Here is a 24,428-nt window from a genome sequence, read left to right on the forward strand (position 1 = left end):
TTCAGCAAAGTAAGATCTACAAAAAAGATAACATGACCATAATTGTCAATTGACCCCTTAAGGAGTTATTGCCCTTTAAAGACAATTTTACACAATTTGTTCATCAAGTTTGCTAACATTTAAAAATCTTCTCCTCTGAAACTACTGGGCCAATTACCTTCAAACTTTAACTAAATGTTCCCTAGGGTATCTTGTTTATAAACTGTATCCAAAATTTGTATCCATCAACAAACATGGCTGCCATGGCTAAAAATAGAACATAAGGGTCAAATGCAGTTTTTGGCTTATATCTCAAAAACTAAATAAATCTTTTAGAGCAAATGTGACATGGGGTAAAATTGTTAAATTGGTCAAGATCTATCGGCCCTGATATTATCAGACGAATCGAACAACCCATTGTTGGGTTGCTGCCACCAAATTGGTAGTTTTAACAAAATTTTGCTGTTTTTTGTTATTATTTTGAATATTACTATAGATATATGTAAACTGTAAGCAGCAATAATGTTCAGCAAAGTAAGATCTACAAAAAAGTTAATATGACCAAAATTGTCAATTGACCCCTTAAGGAGTTATTGCCCTTTAAAGACAATTTTACACAATTTGTTCAAGTTTGCTAACATTTAAAAATCTTCTCCTCTGAAATACAGGTGAGCGATTCAGGCTCTTGAGAGCCTCTTGTTTATTTACTTGTACTGGAAAATTGTTTTGGAGGTGAGTTATCTCTTAGACATTCACTTTTTATTTACTTACTTAAGTAAAAAATCATATTATCTTTTTTTCTTGAATATCTTTTGAAAAGCACAACATAAATCAATAAACAGCTGCGCCATGAGCGCATGATACGCCCTCCGCTTTTTCAAAGAATAAAGTTCAATTACTTCTCAATGTCATATCAGAAATTCATGAAAAACTAAAGGGAGGTTATAGATATAAACCAGTCACCAAAGTTTCAAGAAAACTGCTCAAAGCACTTTAAAATATTGTCCAAAAACTGGAAAATTACCCCTTTTTTATGAATAAAATCCCATCACTCGGAAACGTAAAATCTTAAATTTATAATAAAATGCTTCGCTGGGGCGCAGCTTGATACGACCGCAGAGGTCGAACCCTGAACAGTTGGGGCAAGTATGGACTCAACATTCAAGCTTGATACAGCTCTGAATTTGGATTGTTATTAAATATTTGACACAGCATAGGTTTCTGACACAGAAAGAATGTGGTCTAAGAACTTGATTTTTTTTAATTTACCTATTATGGTCCAATGTCCAAAATCAATTACATGGTTAGATTCAGCATATCAAAGAACACCATATATTCAATTTTTGTTGAAATCAAACAAAGTTTAATTTTGGACCCCAACTTGGACAAACTTGAAAACTGGGCCCATAATCAAAAATCTAAACACATGTTTAGATTCAGCATATCAAAGAACCCCAAGAATTCAATTTTTGCTAAATTCAAACTAAGTTTAATTTTGGACCCTTTGGACCTTAATGTAGACCAATTTAAAAAACGGGACTTAAAATTAAAAATCTAAATACACGGTTAGATTTGGAATATCAAAGAACCCCAATAATTCAATTTTTGATGAAATCAAACAAAGTTTAATTTTGGATCCTTTTGACCTCAATATGAACCAATTTGATAGCGGGCCCACAAATAAAAAATCTAAATTCATGGTTAGATTCAGCATATCAAAGAACCCCATATATTCAATTTTTGTTGAAATCAAAAAAAGTTTAATTTTGGACCCCAACTTGGACAAACTTGAAAACTGGGCCCATAATCAAAAATCTAAACACATGTTTAGATTCAGCATATCAAAGAACCCCAAGAATTCAATTTTTGCTAAAATCAAACTAAGTTTAATTTTGGACCCTTTGGACCTTTATGTAGACCAATTTAAAAAACGGGACTTAAAATTAAAAATCTAAATACACGGTTAGATTTGGAATATCAAAGAACCCCAAGAATTCAATTTTTGATGAAATCAAACAAAGTTTAATTTTGGACCCTTTTGACCTCAATATGAACCAATTTGATAGCAGGGCCCACAAATAAAAAATCTAAATACATGGTTAGATTCAGCATATCAAAGAACCTCATATATTCAATTTTTGTTGAAATCAAACAAAGTTTAATTTTGGACCCCAATTTGGACCAACTTGAAAACTGGGCCCATAATCAAAAATCTAAATACATCTTTAGATTCAGCATATCAAAGAACCCCATATATTCAATTTTTGTTGAAATCAAACAAAGTTTAAATACTGGACCCTATCTTGGACCAACTTGAAAACTGGGCCCATAATCAAAAATCTAAACACATGTTTAGATTCAGCATATCAAAGAACCCCAAGAATTCAATTTTTGTTAAAATCAAACTAAGTTTAATTTTGGACCCTTTGGACCTTAATGTAGACCAAATTAAAAAACAGGACCCAAAATTAAAAATCTAAATACACGGTTAGATTTGGAATATCAAAGAACCCCAATAATTCAATTTTAGATGAAATCAAACAAAGTTTAATTTTGGACCCTTTTGACCTCAATATGAACCAATTTGATAACGGGGTCCACAAATAAAAAATCTAAATACATAGTTAGATTCAGCATATCAAAGAACCCCATATATTCAATTTTTGTTGATATCAAAAAAAGTTTAATTTTGGACCCCAATTTGGACTAACTTGAAAACTGGGCCAAAAATCAAAAATCTAAATACATGTTTAGATTCAGCATATCAAAGAACCTCACATATTCAATTTTTGCTAAAATCAAACAAAGTTTAATTGACCCTTTTGACCTTAATGTAGACCAATTTGAAAACTGGACCCAAAATTAAAAATCTAAATACACTGTTAGATTCGTCATAACAAATAAATAAATGTGATCAAAGATTTTAAAAATCTTATGCGCCATACTGTGCAATTAAAGATTACTTCTTGAAATTTTTCAATATTTGAAATTTGAAAAAAAAATAATATTTGAAGAATAATTCTTTTTAATTTCTGAAATCTGAAATGAGAAAAAATTGACCCCCCACAATTTCTTTTTATCCCCCCCCACCTTTTTTCCCCCAAAAAATTCTTTCCCTCAAGATATGGTCATTATCTCAATTCAAATTTCCAATGGAGTTGGCAACCATAATTACCCATTTAAATTTACCATAGTGCTAACTTAATCTATTTTATAATAGAATTAAAAATATAGTGTCAAATCTTTCATATGGATTTTTTTGTAAAAAAAAAAGATGCAACATTTGCAGATATTTTTACTGGTCTTCCTTTATAAATATGCATTTCTTTAAACATAATTTAAAAGCAGTGTAAGGGAAGTAACCAAAACATTGTATTTGGATTACCTCCCTTACACTGTTTTAAATTATCTTTATTGTTCATTAACCATTACTTTATACATAATTTAAAGGCAGTGTAAGGGAGATAATTTCAATGATGTATTTGATTTATCTCCCTTACACTGCTTTAAATTATGTTTTGTACTAAAGTATTTGTCCATTAACCAGGACAACCTTGTTTTTCCCCCTTTTTTGCCCCTAATTCCTAAATGGTTTGAGCCATAACCCCCCAAAGCAAATCCTAACCATCCCTTTGTGGTATGGAAACTTGTAGTATAATTTCAGAGAGATCCATACACCGTTGCACAGTTATTGTCTGGAAACTAGAAAATGCTTATTTTTGGCCCCTTTTTGGCCCCTAATTCCTTAACTGTTGGTACCATAACCCCCAAAATCAATCCCAACCTTCCTTTTGTGGTATTTAACCTTATGGTAAAATTTCAAAAAGATCCATTCACTTAAACTAAAGTTAGAGTGGGAAAACCAATGTGTATTCGGACGACGACGACGCCGGACGACGACGACGCCAACGTCATACCAATATACGACCACAAAATTTTTTTCCGGTCGTATAAAAATCGAAATAGAGATTATGCCAATAGATATAAACAATTCACCAAAGTTTCTTGCAAATTGGTGAAAGTGTTTCTGACTTATTGTACGAAAACTGGAAAATCCCCATTTTTTATTGAAAAAAACCCATAACTTGGAAACTTAAAATCTCAAATTTATAAAAAACGAAAGGGAGCTCACGTCAATAGATATAAACAATTCACTAAAGTTTCATGCAAATTGGTAAAAGCGTTTTTGAGTTATTGTCCAACATGTTGACGACAGACGGACTGACAGAAGGACAACGGTATACCATAATACGTCCCGTAAACGGCCATATAAAAACAAAAGTTTGCATATATGGTTATTTTCCTTGTGTAAAAAATGATTTTTTTCAACATGATACCTACTGTAAACAGGGTATTTTTTACAGTGTTTATTTTCGCTATTATTGTGGTAAGAGTTGAAACACGAAAATAAAACTTTCGCAAATATTAAAAGGAAAACCAATTAAAAGGATGAGGACCATACATGAATCTATACCAATAGGTTTATGAACAGGGGCAATTTATAATAAACTGCTGCGCCATAAGTGCATGATACACCCGTCTCTTTTTTCAAAGAATAAAGTTCAATAACTTCTCAATGTTATATCAGAAATTTATGAAAAACTAAAGGGAGGTTATCTTAATAGATATAAACCAGTCACCAAAGCACTTTGAAGATATTATCTGAAAACTGGAAAATAACCTATTTTTATACACCCATTTACGGGGATGTTTTATGGTATGTCGTTTATATCTATTGACGTGAGCTCCCTTTCGTTTTTTTATAAATTTTAGATTTTAAGTTTCCAAGTTATGGGGTTTTATTCATTAAAAAAGGGGGATTTTCCAGTTTTTGGATAATAACTCAAAAACACTAAGAAACTTTGGTGAATTTTTTATTTTTAATTGACATGAGTTCCCTTTCAATTTTTATTAATTTTAGATTTTATGTTTCTGAGTTAATGGGTTTTATTCATTAAAAAAAGGGGGGTTTTCCAGTTTTCGGACAACAACTAAAAAATGCTTTCAGCAGTTTTCATGAAAGTTTGGTGAATTGTTTATATCTATTGATATCAGCTCCCTTTTGATTTTTATAAATTTTAGATTTTAGATTTTAGATTTTACGTTCAGTGAAGGTTAGTCAATACACATCTGTGAATATAAAGTTTGATCATTTTTACCAACCTGTACTAGTGGAATCCTTTTCAAGTGTAGCTGTAGCTGTAATGGTTATTCTTACTTTTGATGAATAATGTTGTGTGCTAGCCTTTTTATAAGGGGCTAACTTGATATAAATAATGCGATCATCACAATATTCATCCACAGGTAGTGTATCATGACAGGTATAACGCTGAAAGTAATAGAGAAATTAATTTATAATGGTCATGAAGACAATCAACCAAAATAGAAGTAAAACTGTACATAATAACCCTAGCTGTAATGATCATATTTTGTTGTCATTCTTTGCTAAAATTCCATTTCATTTATTTCTTGATATCAAACATTCAACAACAAGCATTCTGAGAGTCTTGCATGGCAACACATAGTCCCCTACCGGGTAAAAATTCGTTTTACTGGAACAAAATGCTAACTTGTTCTATAACTTGTCATGGTGTAAAGAAAAAGTAAATATCATGTCAATATCTTCAAGCTTGACTAAAAACAGTGTGGAAAACTGATTATATGAGTGAAAAAAACATTAGATATGTTTAATAGTTCTCTAAAATTAGATATGATGTAATACAGTGTATATCTATTTTCAAATTATAATCAAACATAATTAATAGTTCCAAATATTTTTTCTTTCATTTGTCACAAACTAATATAGATTTGTAACTTATCTATAAAATGTCAACAACATTTATCTACACAATGTAATGTATTGAAATATATACATTAATAAAAATAGATTACATGTATTATCTAATTAAAGGATTTCTCTTCATAAATTTTTCTTTATATATATATAGCATTCAGAAAATTAGTTTATACTAAATAACAAACAAACCTGCTAAAAAATTCTTCAAATAATTTAACAATGAATGTCTTTTAAAAAATAAGCTATCTCCCTTTGTACAGAAATATGGTTTAACATAGTACTCTAACATTAGATATGGTCCATAACTCTGGACTAAATTATCAGACCGGAACAAAATTTGAACTTGATCTGTAACTTGTCATGATAAAACAATATACCAAATATCAAATCAATATCTTCAAGCATGAAGAAAAAAAAGTGTGGAAAGCTGATTTGCCGGACTGACAGAAGGACAGACAGACAGACAGACAGACAGACGGACGGAGTGCAAACCTAAAGTCCCCTTCGACTTCGTTGGTAGGGGACTAATAAACATTTGTCAATCTTGCATAGCTGCATGTTTAAAATGTTACAAGAAGTGCTTATATTAATCATGTATAATGTTTAACATGTAAACTAATATGATATAACAATGTACCATGCATTTAAGATGTACTTCTCATACTGGGTTCATAAATAATGCTCATGTTAAATATAATATTTCATGAAAATTTACTATCTATAAAACACATGACTTTTACATGTCAATAAAATAAATGTTGTTAAGTAAAATTTCAATGGTTATATTGATCTAGCTGGTGCAGAGCCTGAAATTTTGAAGAGGATGGTATGGGCAGGTACTGGGAGGTTTCAGCATTTTTCGCAAATTTCTATATGCCTTTAATAAAAATAATTCCAAGAAAGGAATGGTGACCCCCCTCCTGTTCCTGGATTCGTCAAATGCGTGAAAAAGACATTTCACCACGTATCTGTTAAAAAGGAAACTTGAATTGAATGTTTTATATTGTATTGACCTGAATGTAAACCTACTCTTATATCTGTTGCATAAAAATAAGCAAGTTCAGGGCCCTCACACTGCAAATTTAGAGTTGTAACTTTAGCACACATCTTGCTTCTATCACCTCCGGTCATTAGTTGAAATCTAATACTACAAAATTCAGGATAAGGTTCACCATCCCATTGTACTTCATATATATCATCTTCTGATTTTACATTGTGTCGGTAAACATCACAGTCGTCATCAGTAAAATGAAGCACTGTAAAAAATCATTAATGATACATATCTTTTGTCATTCATTTATGAACAAAAACTTTACTTATACCATTAGTTTGTAAGAAAACAACTTTAAATATTCAAGTCTGGATTTGGAATTCTTCAAGCAAATTAATCTTTTGTTGTTTTAAATGATGTAAGAACTAAAGAAAGGTAAAGAAAGAAAATATGTAAAGACTTGTTACCTGCATTAGAAAAAAATCTTTTAAAATAAAGTAAATTAGCAAAATATATAATCAGCTATAATTTGTCTGAACATACATTTATACCTTTATCTATATGACTGTCAATTAGTATTAAAATAAACTGCTTCGCTGAGCGCAGCTGGATACGCCCGCAGGGGTCCAACCCTGAACAGTTGGGGCAAAAATGGACACAATATTCAAGCTTGATACAGGTCTGAATTTGGATTGTAATTAAATATTTGACATATTATAGTTTTCTGAATAAATGTAGTCAAAGAACTTGAAATTGGTTATATGAATTGAATTTATATTCAATTAAAGATTTCTTGCTGTTGTGCAATACACTGTGCTGATGCGCAATACTTAGTAAATCTGTTGTCAGACCATAAACAAATAAAGTTCAATTAATTCTCAATGTCATATTAGAAATTTATGAAAATGTAAAGGGAGCTTACATCAATAGATATAAACAATTTATTAGACACCAATGTTTCATGAGAATTGCTGACAGCATTTTTGAGTTATTGTCTGAAAACTGGAAAATCCCCCTTTTTTTAATGAATAAAACCCCATAACTCGGAAACGTAAAATCTAAAATTTATAAAAATCGAAATGGAGCTTATGCCAATAGATATAAACAATTCACCAAAGTTTCTTGCATATTGGTGAAAGCTGATTCTTGAGTTATTGTCCGAAAACTGGAAAATCCCCCTTTTTTTAATGAATAAAACCCCATAACTCAGAAATGATAGATGAAAAATTTATAAAATTCTAAACGGAGCTTACATCAATAGATGTAAACAATTCACCAAAGTTTCATAAGAACTGCTGAAAGCATTTTTGATTATTTGTCCGAAAACTGGAAAATCCCCCTTTTTTTATGAAATCAAAAGTGCACACGCTGAAATGTCTCGCCTTCTTTACTAATCATTGATATTATGTTGATAGTCCTAAATATAAAGCTTTATAACAACTGTCACATAAACTTAACATTAACGAAGTAAACTAAACATTGACCAATAAACCATGAAAATGAGGTCAAGGTCAGATGAACCATGCTAGGCAGCTAACAATTCTTCCATACAACAAATATAGTTGACCTATTGCTTACAGTTTAAGAAAAATAGACCAAAACACAAAAACTTAACACTGAGCAATGAACCATGAAAATGAGGTCAAGGTCAGATGAACCATGCCAGGCAAACATGTACAGCTTGCAATCCTTCCATACAACAAATATAGTTGACCTATTGCTTATAGCATTAGAAAAACAGACCAAAACACAAAAACTTAACACTGAGCAATGAACTGTAAAAATGAGGTCAAGGTCAAATAAAACCTGCGTGACTGACATATAGATCATAAAATATTTCCATACACCAAATATAGTTGAACTATTGCATATAGTATTAGAAAAAAAAGACCAAAACTCAAAAACTTAACTTTGACCACTGAACCATGAAAATGAGGTCAAGATCAGAAGACACCTGCCAGCTAGACATGTACACCTTACAATCATTCCATACACCAAATATAGTAGACCTATTGCATACAGTATAAGAAAAACAGACCAAAACACAAAAACTTAACTATAACCACTGAACCATGAAAATGAGGTCAAGGTCAGATGACACCTACCAGTTGGACATGTACACCTTACAGTCCTTCCATATACCGAATATACTACACCTATTGCTTATAGTATCTGAGATATGGACTTGACCACCAAAACTTAACCTTGTTCACTGATCCATGAAATGAGGTCGAGGTTAAGTGAAAACTGTCTGACAGGCATGAGGACCTTGCAAGGTATGCACATACCAAATATAGTTATCCTATTACTTATAATAAGAGAAAATTTAACATTACAAAAAATCTGAACTTTTTTTCAAGTAGTCACTGAACCATGAAAATGAGGTCATGGACATTGGACATGTGACTGACGGAAACTTCGTAACATGAGGCATCCATATACAAAGAAGCATCCAGATCTTCCACCTTCTAAATTATAAAGCTTTTAAGAAGTAAGCTAACACCGCCGCCGCCGCCGGATCACTATCCCTATGTCGAGCTTTCTGCGACAAAAGTCGCAGGCTCGACAAAAACCCCAAAAACTGGAAAATCCCCTTTTTTTCATGAATAAAACCCTGTTACTCGGAAACACAAAATCTTAAATATATAAAAATCGAAAGGGAGCTCAAGTCAATAGATATAAACAATTCACCACAATTTCTTGCAAGTTGGTGAAAGCATTCTTGAGTTATTGTCCGAAAACTGGAAAATCCCCCTTTTTTTAATGAATAAAACCCCATAACTCGGAAACGTAAAATCTAAAATAAATAAAAATCGAAAGGGAGCTCATGTCAATTAAAAATAAACAATTCACCACAATTTCTTGCAAGTTGGTGAAAGCATTCTTGAGTTATTGTCCGAAAACTGGAAAATACCCCCTTTTTAAATGAATAAAACCCCATAACTCGGAAACCTTAAATCTAAAATTTATAAACAAGAGTGCACATGCTGAAATGTCTCGCCTTCTTTACTAATCATTGATATTATGTTGATAGTCCTAAATATAAAGCTTTACTACAACTATCACATACACTTAACATGATCCAAGAAAATGAGGTCAAGGTCATATAAACCAAACAAGAAATACATGTACACCTTACAATCTTTCAATACACTAAATATAGTTGACCTATTGTTTATAGTTTCTAAGATACAGACTTAACCAAGAAAACTAAACATTGACCAATGAACCATGAAAATGAGGTCAAGGTCAGATGAACCATGCCAGGCAAACATGTACAGCTTGCAATCCTTCCATACAACAAATATAGTTGACCTATTGCTTATAGCATTAGAAAAACAGACCAAAACACAAAAACTTAACACTGAGCAATGAACTGTAAAAATGAGGTCAAGGTCAAATAAAACCTGCAAGACTGACATGTACATCATAAAATATTTCCATACACCAAATATAGATGACCTATTGCATATAGTATTAGAAAAAAAGACCAAAACTCAAAAACTTAACTTTGACCACTGAACCATGAAAATGAGGTCAAGATCAGAAGACACCTGCCAGCTAGACATGTACACCTTACAATCATTCCATACACCAAATATAGTAGACCTATTGCATACAGTATAAGAAAAAACAGACCAAAACACAAAAACTTAACTATAACCACTGAACCATGAAAATGAGGTCAAGGTCAGATGACACCTGCCAGCTGGACATGTACACCTTACAGCCCTTCCATACACCGAATATGCTAAGCCTATTGCTTATAGTATCTGAGATATGGACTTGACCACCAAAACTTAACCTTGTTCACTGATCCATGAAACGAGGTCGAGGTCAAGTGAAAACTCTCTGACAGGCATGAGGACCTTGCAAGGTACGCACGTACCAAATATAGTTATCCTATTACCCATAATAAGAGAGAAATTAACATTACAAAAAATCTTAATTTTTTTTTCGAGTAGTCACTGAACCATGAAAATGAGGTCAAGGACAGATGGAAACTTCGTAACATAAGGCATCTTTATACAAAGTATGAAGCATCAAGGTCTTCCACCTTCTAAGATATAAAGCTTTTAAGAAGTAAGCTAACGCCGCCGCCGCCGGATCACTATCCCTATGTCGAGCTTTCTGCGACAAAAGTCGCAGGCTCGACAAAAACGGAAGGGAGCTCACGTCAATAGATATTAACAATTCACCAAAGTTTTATACAAATTGGTTTAAGCGTTTTTGAGTTAATGTCCGACATGTTGACGACGGACGGACAGACGGACAGACAGACAGACAGACGGACAATGGTATACCATAATACGTCCCGTAAACGGGCCTATAAAATTATATAATTTTGTTCATACCTGTTTTATAATTTTCCGTCTAGTGATACGATTGTTTTTATAAACAATAAAACATAATAGACATTTTAACTATTTTAGAAATGGTTTCTCATATAGGTTTTTCAGGTGCATGACTTCCAGGGCAACTGAATATTGCATTTTAGTAATTAATTGTTCAAATTCTGCAAAATGTTGTTCTTGTCACTGGGAAGTCTACAGCATGACATCAAAAGTACTGTTCCAGCGTCAAACATAAACACCAGACATTTTAAGGCTATGTGTACGCTTCAAAATGAAACAAAGTTTACCAAAAAAGATTTTCAGGTAAAAATTGTGTTTATTTTGTTTATTTTTGAAGAAATCACATACCAAATAATTTCTGGAATTGAAAAAGGCGGCTTTCCTAAGTTACAGACATCATGGACATATAAACCATTGATTCAACCTCCTCAAAATAGATGTCTGTACCCAATGAAAATTGTCATTATCAACGAACTGAATTAAAATACGAAAATACTGCATGTCTTGTGACAATTTAAAGAGTTTTCATATTATTTTAAATAAAATGCTCCGCAGGGCGCAGCTTGATACGACCGCAGAGGTCGAACCCTGAACAGTTGGGGCAAGTAAAGACACAACATTCAAGCTTGATACAGCTTTGCATTTGGATTGTGATTAAATATTTGACACAGCATAGGTTTCTGACACAGAATGAATGTGGTCTAAGAACTTAAAAATTTTAAATTGGACATTCACCTATTATGGTCCAATATCCAAAATCTAAATACATGGTTAGATTCAGCATATCAAAGAACCCCAAGAATTCAATTTTTGATGAAATCAAACAAAGTTTAATTTTGGACCCTTTTGACCTCAATGTGGACAAAGTTGATAATGGGGCCCAAAAATCAAAAATCTAAATACATGGTTAGATTCAGCATATCAAAGAACCCCATATATTCAATTTTTGTTGAAATCAAACAAAGTTTAATTTTGGACCCCGATTTGGACCAACTTGAAAACTGGGCCCATAATCAAAAATCTAAATACATGTTTAGATTCAGCATAACAAAGAACCCTAAGAATTCAATTTTTGTTAAAATCAAACTAAGTTTAATTTTGGACCCTTTGGACCTTAATGTAGACCAATTTGAAAACGGAACCAAAAATTAAGAATCTAAATACACGGTTAGATTCCGCATATCAAAGAACCCCAATAATTCAATTTTTGATGAAATCAAACACAGTTTAATTTTGGACCCTTTGGACCTCAATGTGGACCAATTAAAAAATGGGGCCCAAAATCCAAAAACTAAATACACGGTTAGATTCAGCATATTAAAGAACCCCAAGTATTCAAGAATAAAACCCCATTGAAATTGGTCAAGAAATAAGCAATTTATACGAAGTATCTTCTTTTGCACAATACTGTGCAATTAAATATTTCTTGCTATTGCGCAATACTGTACAATTGACAATTTCTTGCTATTGTGCAATATTGTGCTATTGCATATTTCTTGCTATTGCGCTATACTGTGCAATTGAAGATTTCTTGCTATTGCGCAATACTGTGCAATTGAAGATTTCTTGCTATTGTGCAATACTGTGCAATTGAAAATTTCTTGCTATTGCACAATACTTATTATATAATAATTTACACATCCTGTTTGGTGTGTATCTCCTACCATATCATTATAATTTGCTTTTAAATATAAATCAGAAATAACCAACTTAAAATTGAAAATTTTAAAAGAAAAAAAAAAGGAAAAAAAGAAACCCCCCCCCCAAATTTTTTGAACCCCCTTATGATTCATCACCCCCAAACTCAATCCCAGCCTTCCCTTTGTGGTATGGTACCTTGCAGTACAATTTCAGAGAGATCCATACACTTGAACACAAGTTATTGTCTGGAAACTAGAAAAATGTGTTTTTTGGCCCCTTTTTGGCCCCAAATTCCTAAACGTTTAGGGCAATTACCCCCAAACTCAAACCCAGCTTTCCTTTTGTGATATGGAGCCTTGTAGTACAATTTCAGAAAGATCCATACACTTATACACAAGTTATTGTCCAGAAACTAGAAAAATGCTTGTTTTTTGCCCCTTTTTGGCCCCTAATTCCTAAAATTTTGAGGCAATTACCCCCATCATCAATCCCAGCCTTCCCTTTGTGGTATGGTACCTTGCAGTACAATTTCAGAGAGATCCATACACTTGAACACAAGTAATTGTCTGGAAACTAGAAAAATGCTTATTTTTGGCCCCTTTTTGGCCCCCAATTCCTAAACGTTTCGGCAATTACCCCCAAACTCAATTCCAGCTTTCCCTTTGTGATATGAAACCTTGTAGTACAATTTCAGAAAGATCCATAAACTTACACACAAGTTATTGTCATGAAACTAGAAAAATGCTTGTTTTTTGCCCCTTTTTTGGCCCCTAATTCCTAAAATTTTGAGGCAAGTACCCCCAAAATCAATCCCAGCATTCCTTTTGTAATATGGAACCTTGTGGTACAATGTCAGAGAGATCCATAAACTAACACACAAGTTATGTCTGGAAGTTACAAAAATGCTTATTTTTGGCCCCTTTTTGGCCCCTAATTCCTTTACTGTTGGTACCATAACCCCCAAAATCAATCCCAACCTTCCTTTTGTGGTATTGAACCTTGTGGCAAAATTTCATAGAGATCCATTCACTTAAACTAAAGTTAGAGTGCGAAAACCAATGTGTCTTCGGACGACGCCGGACAACGCCAGACGACGACGACGACGCCAACGTCATACCAATATACGACCACAAAAATTTTTTTGCGGTCGTATCAAAATTCTAAATCAATATTTATCTCAAAAGAAAACTCCACTTATGTAGAGTTTTAGTTTCTGTTAAAATGTAAGGTGAGCATTAAAACTCAAATGGATAGAAGAACACTGTCCTGTAGCTCATCTTGTTGTTCACAGTAATATGTTCTGAACAGTCATTTTATCTGTTTTTCATTTGAGTAAGTCATCTCCCTTTTTCATGATTACTAAATTGTAATTACCATCCCTAACTGATGCTTATTATTATTACGACTTAACTCAAATAAGAGGCCTTTGTGGCTGAGTGGTCTAAGTACATGTTGTTCATCTACTATATCACTAGCCTGTCAACACTGAGGTTGTGAGTTCGAACCCGGCACATGGCATGTGTGGTCGACTCCGATCTTTATTGACAAGGATGTCAGTTTTCCTGCAGCAGGTAGGTGGTTGTCTCCAGGTACTCCAGTTTCCTCCACCAATAAAAACTGACCGCCACAATATAGACAATGGCGTTAAACACAAAAAATCATTCAATCAATCGATGAACTCAAATACTACATGTACTATTTAAACTGACTGCCCCATTGTGTTTACATACCTTTTTTTATTGCATGTACTTGATGATTAGTATACATTCCATCACACAGGAATAGCACAAACAGCAATTTTAAATCTAATACTCTTGATGCATAAGACATTCTAAAATAAAAATCAAAGATTTATTAAGAAATGAAGTAACTTGTAACCAGACAGCATGATTCTCACTAGAAAAACACACATAGCTCCTCAAGGACAATAATCCAGGACCTCTGTGTCAGTGTACTTCCCTAGCTCAACCTCTTATGGCTGGCTAAGTATCTACATGTACTACTAAAGGGAAGCAATATATAAGATATAAGAAAAATTTATTTTGATTCTGCATAAGTTAAAATATACAACACAAGCTCTAAGGAGCTTTTGACCGAATATAAAAACATATACATAACATAAAACAATCTAAGATATAAAACAACCTGTAATACAAAGCTGAATCTCACACACATAGCATGCAATAAAAATTAAGCAACAGATTTAGAATGAAGTAAAACATTGTTTCTACAATTAGAAGTGAGCAAATTGGTTTTACTAAAGGATGTCGCACAACAGACCATATGTTTGTGTTAAATACCATCATTCAAAAATTTTTGAAAAATAATTCGAAGCCTCTGTATGCATGCTTTGTAGATTTTAAGCGTGCATTTGATTCAGTCTCACATCTCAACCCTTTTTTTAATTTAAATGTATAGGTGTTGGAACAAAGTTTTATGACATTATAAAGTGTATGTATGGAAACACAGAAACCTGTGTAAAAATAGACCAGCACAGGACAAACCTATTTAAATCAAATATAGGAGTAAGACAAGGGGATAATCTTAGTCCCTGCCTCTTTAACATATATTTAAATGATTTGCCAAGCTATTTTGACCAAACATGTGACCCAATCCCATTAAACACACACCCTTTAAATATTTTAATGTATGCTGATGATGTAGTTCTTTTATCATCATCAGAGCAAGGACTTCAAAATTGTGTTAATAAATTATTTTAATTTACAGTTGATTGTAAAATGACAGTTAACACCAAAAAGACGAAGGTTCTTGTATCTTACAAATCAGGACGACGTAAAAATATTAAAATATCCTGAGGAAACCAGATTTTAGAATGTGTACAGAATTACACATACTTAGGAATAAATTTTTCAGTATCTGGGAGCTTCCAAATAGCAAAGAAAGAACTTTTTAACAAAGGAATGAAAGCTTATTTCAAATTAAGAAAGACCTTTTCAGTGGAAAGCCCAAAACCTAGTACTTTATTACATAATTATAACCATATAATCCGACCCATCTTGTTGTATGGATCTGAAATTTGGGGTTATATACCATATAAGAAACAAAAACATTTGGATAACTTTATATCAAAAGAAACTGATTATATTGTTCTAGAGAAAATTCATACTAAGCTTTGTAAATTTTCCCTTGGCGTTAATATAAAAACATCAAATATGGCATGTAGAGGGGAACTAGGTTCACTCCCTACACTTTATTATGTAATTATCAATATGATAAAATATTGCATTAATCTTATGAAAGATGTTGAACCTTCAAATATTATCCTATGGGAGGCCATAAATTTATCCCATTCTCTGAACAAACCTAACCAGGAATCTTGGAAAGGAAACATTAAACATATATTTAAATTCCTAGGTTTAGACTATCTATTTGCAAACCAGTCAAATTTTAAACAAAACCATATGTTAAATAAAGTAAAAAATTCTCTAACAATAAAATTTAAAGAAATTTGGGTAGCTAGTTTAAAAAGCAATTCTGGGAAGTGTACCAATATACAGTCTGGCAATAAATTAAGAACTTACAGAAAATTTAAAAATATTTTTATGTTTGAACCATATTTAACAATAAATTCAAAAAAAGACAGGCATATAATTACAAGATTTAGAACTAGCTGTCATGATCTTGAAATCGAAAGAGGGAGATATGTTGGTATTAAAGCTGAAGACAGAAAGTGTAAGCTATGTAAGAACGCAGTTGAAGACGAACTACATTTTATTTTAAAATGTCCTGTTATTAAAGATACTAGATCTCAACATCTGTCTAATTTAAATTTTAAATTCAAAAAATTTTCAAAGAACTGTAAAAGTGAAGCTACCCAAATTTGTACTTGATCTGAGTTTTGAGGTAATAAGTATTGTGTATAAGTTTCATAACATTTGGTTGAGGCAAACTGAAGTTAGAGAACGGAAACCAATCTTGGGACGGATGGACAGACAAGGGTAAAACTTAATGCCCCCTCCGCTACGGCGGGGGCATAAAAATAGAAAGAAAAAAATATTTAATAAAATCGATCAGGAGTTGTCTCCCATAGACCTAGGACTTTAAAATTATGGAATTTCTCCAGGTCACATTTATTTATTTTTTTTACTTGGCTTCCAAAATAACTTTATGTTTTATCAATTACATGGTTTATATTCATGCTACTTTGTTTGAATGTGTATTCATGTTTTAAGTTTAAATGTACTTTAATCATTCTAATCATTCTAATCATTTACTGTGCTTTATTTTGTAATTCATTTGATTGTATAGCTCAAATTTTGGGCACCATGATTGGTTAATAAAATTATCTTATCTTATCTTATCTTGTTTACCTATATCATAAAAAGTTTAAAATTTAGATTAAAAATATGGTAACTATTTAAATAAATAGATTACTTTTATAAAAATCAAATAAAAAAAGTTTAGAACTATAATATAACCATTGAGATCTAGAAATTTCAAAGAACAGAATATTTTCAACATGAATTGATTACCCAATTTCTTGAAATATGTGTCAGAAATTAAAATTTAAATATATAAAAATTTGTGAAGAAATAGTCCAAAGAAACAAAATGAAACATAAATAATAAACAGCTCAAGAGTTATCTGCAAGCAGAACTGCGACATTCCAAACCGTTCCAGGACTGAACAAGACTATTAAAATGTGAAAAACTATTCAAGTTCAGTCCCATCAACATGACTTTCCCCTCCTCAAGAGTCATCATACCATTATGACTCTCACAACACATCACCCTGGCTAGATATCATCTTAAACCACCATGGGTTTTTTAGTTGGGCTTCAAATGTAACTGGAGAGCATGATTCCCACTAGATGTCTCCTCCAAGACTCAAACTTGGGACATTTTGTTAGAAGTCAGGGCTTTAACCGACTGAGCTAAAGAAGCATTTCCCTAGCTCACTTGCTTACAGGTGGCTATTAAGTATTCGGTAATGGTATTTATCATGTTTATCATATTTTTGTCAGGAAAACATATTTTGCATATGTAATAACTACAGAATTTCTCAATAATTACGCATAATTATACTGCCCTGGTAAAATAACTGGTTAACAGGTTACAGGGCTGCCAAGTCTCACGCTCACGCATTTTCATGCTTATTTGGCGGCATTTTCCTTTGATCTATTGTTTTTTCTCTTTGATCTTTACGATTTTGGCCAAATCTCACGCATTTGCATTATTAAAAGTTGGCAGAACTGAGGTTAATATGCCCCCTCCCTTTTCCCAAAATAAAATGGTTGTTCCCTTATAATATGGAGAAAAGGTATGGTTTTTTTAAGTCAACAATTGTATCATCTTTATAATCTATAAAAAATGAATGATATTATAGAACTTTTTATATCTGATAAAATACATAAAACATCTAATTGAAGAGCGAATGACTATCGTCTACTTTTATGTGAAGCTAGTAGAAAAGTGGGATTTGACATGCGAACATCATAGCAAAGGGAGATAAAACCACCATATTTTTTTTATAATTTCAGAATCAAAATTGTGTAAAATATCATATTAACCAATTCAACTGTCATGCAGACTCACCTGAGAAGAAATTTAACTGACTCCTAGCTGGAACTTATTGGTTGCAGATTCCAGATTACTATATATATCAAAAATGGTACCTAACAATTAATATTGCGAAATAATACTTACCTGCTTACACTGTACCAGGTATTTACAAATAATGCTCTGACTCATTCAAGACACAGTTTTTACGTACAGTGGGACCACAGTTGATAATTGTTATGATTTATATTTTCGAAAATAAGTAGTTTGCATTATTGTCCAATGATAAAATGAGTGTGACCTTATGGTATAAATAAATACGGGTCAATGGAGGCCTTTACTAAAATAAGGAACTATAAAACGGAACGGAAATGGATACTAATGGACACATAGTAAGCTAAGACTATATAAACACACGTTTAAACTGTTATAAAGGTCTTAGTTATAAGTCAAATGCTTGTCTGTGTAGATTCTGATCCTTTATATTAATTATTACACATCAAATTTATTTAAGAACCCTAAGGGGGTGCCGGCACTGTAACTTGTAAACCACAGGCACTTGTCTGAAAAAAATGGTATGGGATATTAATTGGTATATATCATATTATATGAATTTTTTCAGAGACAAGTGCCTGTGTTGTAAATCGTCTAATGAGGCGTCTGGGACCTGATATATGTTATATGCTATATTATTCAATCAAGGCAGTTTGTTGATGAATAAAATTGAGAATGGAAATGGGGAATATGTCAAAGAGACAACAACCCGACCAAAGAATAGATAACAGCCGAAGGCCAACAATGGGCCTTCAACGAAGCGAGAAAATCCCGCACCCGGAGGTGGGCCTCAGCTGGCCCCTAAATAAAAATGTGTACTAGTTCAGAATAAGAATAAGAATAAGAATAAGAATAAGAATTTTATTAGTTTAAAATCCAAACAATAGGATTGTTACTAAATAAACAAACCAATACAAAACCAAAACAAAACAAACAAACAGACAGACAGACAGGCATATTCATGACAAAACGATAGACATTAAACAATACAAACATGTAGCATTGAAAAAAAAAAAAATAAAGATTATTAATATTAAGTATTATACTATTTTTGACAGTTCAGTGAAAATGGACGTCATACTAAACTCCAAAACATAAAAATGAACTAAAATTAAAAAACATACAAGACTAACAAAGGCCAGAGGCTCCTGACTTGGAATGAGGCGCAAAAATGCGGCGGGGTTAAACATGTTTAGTGAGATCTCCACCCTCCCACTATACCTCTAACCAATGTAGAAAAAACAAACACACAGTAATACGCACAGTAAAACTCAGTTCAAAAGAAGTCCGAGTCCGATGTCAGAATAGGTAACAAAAAAAACTAAGCAAATTGACAATGATACATAAATTAACATAGGACTACTAGCAGTTACTGACATGCCATGACATGACATGACAGCTCCAGACCTCAATTAAACTGATTGAAAGATTATGTCTTCATCATATGAAAATCAAGCACAATCCCTCCCGTTAGGGGTTTAGTATCATACCATCATAAAATATATGAGAAGAACATAACCCGTGTCATGCCAACAACTGGTTTTAGAATAAATATGTTTATTTCCGATGCAAAGACCCTATGAGTGAATTAATATTAATACCAAAATATGCAGAGAAAAACATGAGCTTATGCATTGCAAAAATATAGGTATCGACATATTGTAATACTGTGAAAGTGCATTGAATTGGTAATATTTTACAATAAGTTTATTAAAAGGATTGATAAGTTTACCCGGATCGTATCTAAATTTCCGAGTTCGGTAAACAACATCACCGTAAAATTAGGTATGCGCTATTCCGTTTGAATAAGTTTTCTACAGGTACAGCCAAACTTGCAAACCAAATCTTTGTATCTACGGAAGAATTTAGTAAAGGTTTTAAGTAATTTGTGTAACGAAATCCCTGACTTAATAATTTACCAATAATGCATATATACTAGTAGATTACGCTCTTTGAAATCCCAAAAGTCTCTACAGACACGGACATAGCGCACGAGTTGGGATATATAAACACCGTAATACGATGCCAAAGGAAAATCACCGTCCAAAATAGGAAAATTAAAAATAGGGACAGAAAAATCATCCCTTTTGTCGTTAAATTTTGTGTAGAGTTATTTAGTTTGGAGTTTGTTGTCTTGACAAACTGTTAAAATGAAAATTAAAGGAGCGAAATATTCCTTCTTGATTTCTGATCATATACCCGGATCGCCCCTGAATCCGAATATAGTACCATAATCTTAACAATGTTGACGAATACAATAAATCACTACTGAGATTATATTGAACCAAATGATTTTCAGACACTTTCGAGCGACTTAACAGACTAAACATTGACATTCGCTTCTCATGACACTGAGTCATGTATCTGTTAAACAAAAATCTCTTTAGGGGGACTTTATGTTTGCACTCCGTCCGTCTGTCCATCCGTCAGTACGGCAAATCAGTTTTCAACATTTTTCTCTCCGTGTTTGAAGATATTGATTTGATATTTGGTATATAGTTTTATCATGACAAGTTATAGATCAAGTTTGAAATTTTTTCCGGTCTGGTGATACTGTGCAGAGTTATTGTCCTTGGATTTAGAAATTTCACGAAAGTAATTAGTTTTCCGCACTCTTTTTCGTCATGCTTGAAGATATTGATTTGATATATGTTATATAGACAAGTTATCGATCAAATTAGCATTTTGTTCAAGTACAATGAATTTTGAACAGGTAGGGGACTATGTATTGCGTAGGGAACTATGTATTGCCATGCAATACTTTATCTTGTTTTGTTTTTAAATTACTCAAAAATGTGCCAAATTGAAGTTTTGAACCATCTTTAATTTGATCAAATGTTCGGAAATAAACCAAAGTGCTGTTAAAACCTTTGATTACACGTATGCACACATGGTACTGGGAACTTAGTAAAGATCGAAGGACTTTTAGAAAAGGCTATGCTGTGAAATAAATTCTGGGAAAAAATGGCCCTACCTTTTTTCTTCTTGAATTAGAAAAGTTTTTATTAGAAGTTTAATTCAGTATGAAGTAACTAAATATTGTTATTGTGTTTTTTAAAAGTAATCATTTTGTGCAATCCTGGATCGTGCTAGTACAAATAAAGATATCTCAATTTTTACTACAAAGTAGATATTGAGATATTGGAATTTTGATTTTTTTACTGGATTTTAAATAGTATTAATCATAATTCTGATTTCTACTAGTAGATTTTGCAATTCCAATTTGTACTGTAATATGTTCATATAAATTGCTTGTCAATAAATATGTAGTTTTTATTTGAATTTCATTGAAGATCGTACTGAATGAATTTCATTGAAGAGCTTACTTAAATAGAGATCCCTTCTCAAATCAAATCTCTTGTCCTGGGACACATCAGAAATCCAATTAAACCTTAGCAGTTGGGATGATGCTATGTCAGACCCGTTTGGTTGAATTTTCTGTAAACTTTTGGCCTCGAATTTACCTGGTGATGGTTTTTTTAGCCATAAGAAATCAGTATCCCACGTTTATTTCCTACCACATCTTCTCTGCTATCCTATGAATAGGCTACAACTCCCATGCAGGATCATTACACCTAACACAGATTTAAACGGTAATTTTTAACATAGAGATTCCGATTGATAGATTTGTATGAAGAATTTATTGTGCCAAACTGCTTGATTTTCAAACTACTGCCTTGATGGATTTTCCCACTTACAAAGTTTCTTCTATCTGGACCTTTTTCTGATGAATCTAAACAGAAACACACCTTTTCTCGATTTGACCTGTCTTACAATTTTTGTCCTGGAACTAACAGACCAAAAGCTCAACTGATCGCACGACTGTGTGTGTGTTATCGTATATCTTTTGTTGAGTAGACAACAAATATGTAACGCCAAAGGAGAGAAAAGCCATGCTAATATTTTGTAGATAATTGTTGGTGTGAAATAGTCACAGATAGCTTGAAAACGAAAGACGAATCTCTAAATTTATAATCCATTTCTGTTTATGGTCCTCTTTAGTTTCGATGTTCGTTTCAAATCAAAATTAAGTCATTGGTAACTTTTAAGAATCATTTCATACGACCTTTTTGTAAATATTGTACCAAAAATATTGCATGCTTGTCTGGACTCGAGAAGATTGATACTTTAACCCTAATGCCCAACGACGCATCTGGGGATGTCAGTTTTGGTAACCTTGCGTTTTTTTATTGTTGTCTCGATAATGTTAACCCTGACATTTCTTTTTAGTCGTATTGGTCACGTCGTATAATTATATTTTTCATGATTTATATATGACTAGAAAAAATTATTGATCAATTATCATAAAGTGTTTATTGTTGATTTTATTATCGTTTACACTGAAGTGTCCGATGTTGATTTCATTTTAGTTCACACTTCTGTCTTGTAATGACATTGTTTCCTGAAAAATGAGAAATTGGTTATATAATAATTAAGTTTATTCATCATTTATTTCTTAAAAAATATCAATTTGAACCAATACATATTAATCTTGTAGACGGGAATCTGTTTGGAAAGTGTGAATTAAATTAGGTTGTATTTGGAATATGATTCCAAAATAAAAAGGGAAATTTTCCAAATTTAATGTTTGGTGTGAAATCGTGAGACGGACAGTTTTCATTTCATAAAGCAGATTAAATTACGGTTTATGAAATATTAATGTATATGACAACTCTGACGATTGTGGTTGATAATATTATAATTATTCAATAAAGCTTCAGTCTAAATGTTTCACTTTTCCATTACGATCGTATTTCTAATGTTAAAATAGGAATTAATATGACAATGATCATATTTGTATAGAAGCTTTTTTTATAGGAAGTAATATTTTATACTTTTTACAAGTTTCCGCCAACCTCTAAGATATATCGCAGGCGTCGTCAATGCCTAGCTATATAAGTAAATAATCCATTTCGGAATAAGTACCAATGAGATCATTGATATTGGCAAAGTGTTAAACATTCAATTCAGTTTAAGGCCAAAATTGTGGTTTCATCCGAAATCGTTTCAGTTTGGTATTTCTCGTTTAAATCACAAAATAAGTAAAGATACGTCGTGTGACATATTTTAATCGCAACGTAACAAATATATTTTGGGAATATTTTTGGCTGTAGTAAATAAAAATTCCTAAGAAACTGGCATTATTTATTGACTACTTTTATTCTTATTGTCATTAAAATAGCAAATCATTAAATCTCATACAGTTGGCCAAAAGATGACAATCTGAATAAAAATAATCTCTCATCTTTTGAAGAAAAAAAGTGAAATTGTTTGCTTATTGTGTGTGAGATTTATTCTTTTTACTGGAATTTTCATCAATAACAAACTTGTGGTGAAACTACGTGTTAGATGTTCCGGTGAAAGTTTGACTAAGACTAGGAAACTCTTGTAAGGTTCTTTCACTGTCTTACATTATTTTATCATGCAAGAACCTGAAAAAGTCATTTTGTAGCATCCTTGGAAAAATATTGTTCACCATTGACCGAACGAAAATTACACTACCAATTTTTGACAATGCGCAAAAAAGCGGATAGGATAGATGAAAGGCATTCGAATGGCATATTAGTAAGGTGGGTGCATTTAAGGTCCTTAACTAGCGTCTTTTTGAATGAAGCTCGACAATATCGTCAGACAGTAGCATAAGGTTGAAACGGTCCTACATGACACTCAGCCAGCCGGCTAATAAACGAACATTTATTTTGTCAGAAATGCATTAATGTTGATTGCTGCTTTTAGAAAGAAAAAAAAAGAAAGATGAGGTGGATAAACATAAGACAACATCGGCGCTTCTTTTGATAAAGATTCTCGGATGCTAAACTATAGCGAGTCCGTTGCCACTATTTATTATGACAATTTCTCTTTATACTCCGTCCGGCTCAAAGTACCAGTGTAAAATATTGACATTAGTATAAACATTTGTTGTTTGTTTAACCACCCGTTTGTGCACTTTTTTTAAGCTTCTCTGGAACGTCTAAGCAAGCTGGAATTAGCCTGGCAACAATTATCACTATTCAAACTGACATCCGATAGATCTGCATATCAACCAATAGACCACTTTCGAGTTCGTTTCCGTCAAAAACTTTGGTTTTAGT

The 24,428-nt window shown here is 32.4% G+C and overlaps 1 protein-coding gene across 3 annotated transcripts in view; it reads right to left on the minus strand.

The window, feature by feature from the left end:
• LOC127737937 (tubulin epsilon and delta complex protein 1-like) overlaps positions 1–18,594 on the minus strand; it is a 61,785-nt gene extending 43,191 nt beyond the window's left edge. For 2 of the 3 annotated variants that reach the window (XR_007999890.1, XM_052248899.1), the window contains exons 1-4: positions 18,430–18,594; positions 14,494–14,594; positions 6,806–7,032; positions 5,143–5,308 (exon numbers count right to left, since the gene is read on the minus strand). The gene's annotated coding sequence lies outside the window, so the exon portion shown is untranslated. Of the gene's footprint in view, positions 1–5,142; positions 5,309–6,805; positions 7,033–14,493; positions 14,595–18,318; positions 18,405–18,429 lie in introns of those variants that run through there. The other variant, XM_052248900.1, reaches the window with a different exon arrangement.
• Positions 18,595–24,428: the final 5,834 nt, after the last annotated feature.

This window comes from Mytilus californianus, unplaced genomic scaffold, assembly GCF_021869535.1.
Source record: "Mytilus californianus isolate M0D057914Y unplaced genomic scaffold, xbMytCali1.0.p SCAF_4, whole genome shotgun sequence".
Taxonomy (NCBI): domain Eukaryota; kingdom Metazoa; phylum Mollusca; class Bivalvia; order Mytilida; family Mytilidae; genus Mytilus; species Mytilus californianus.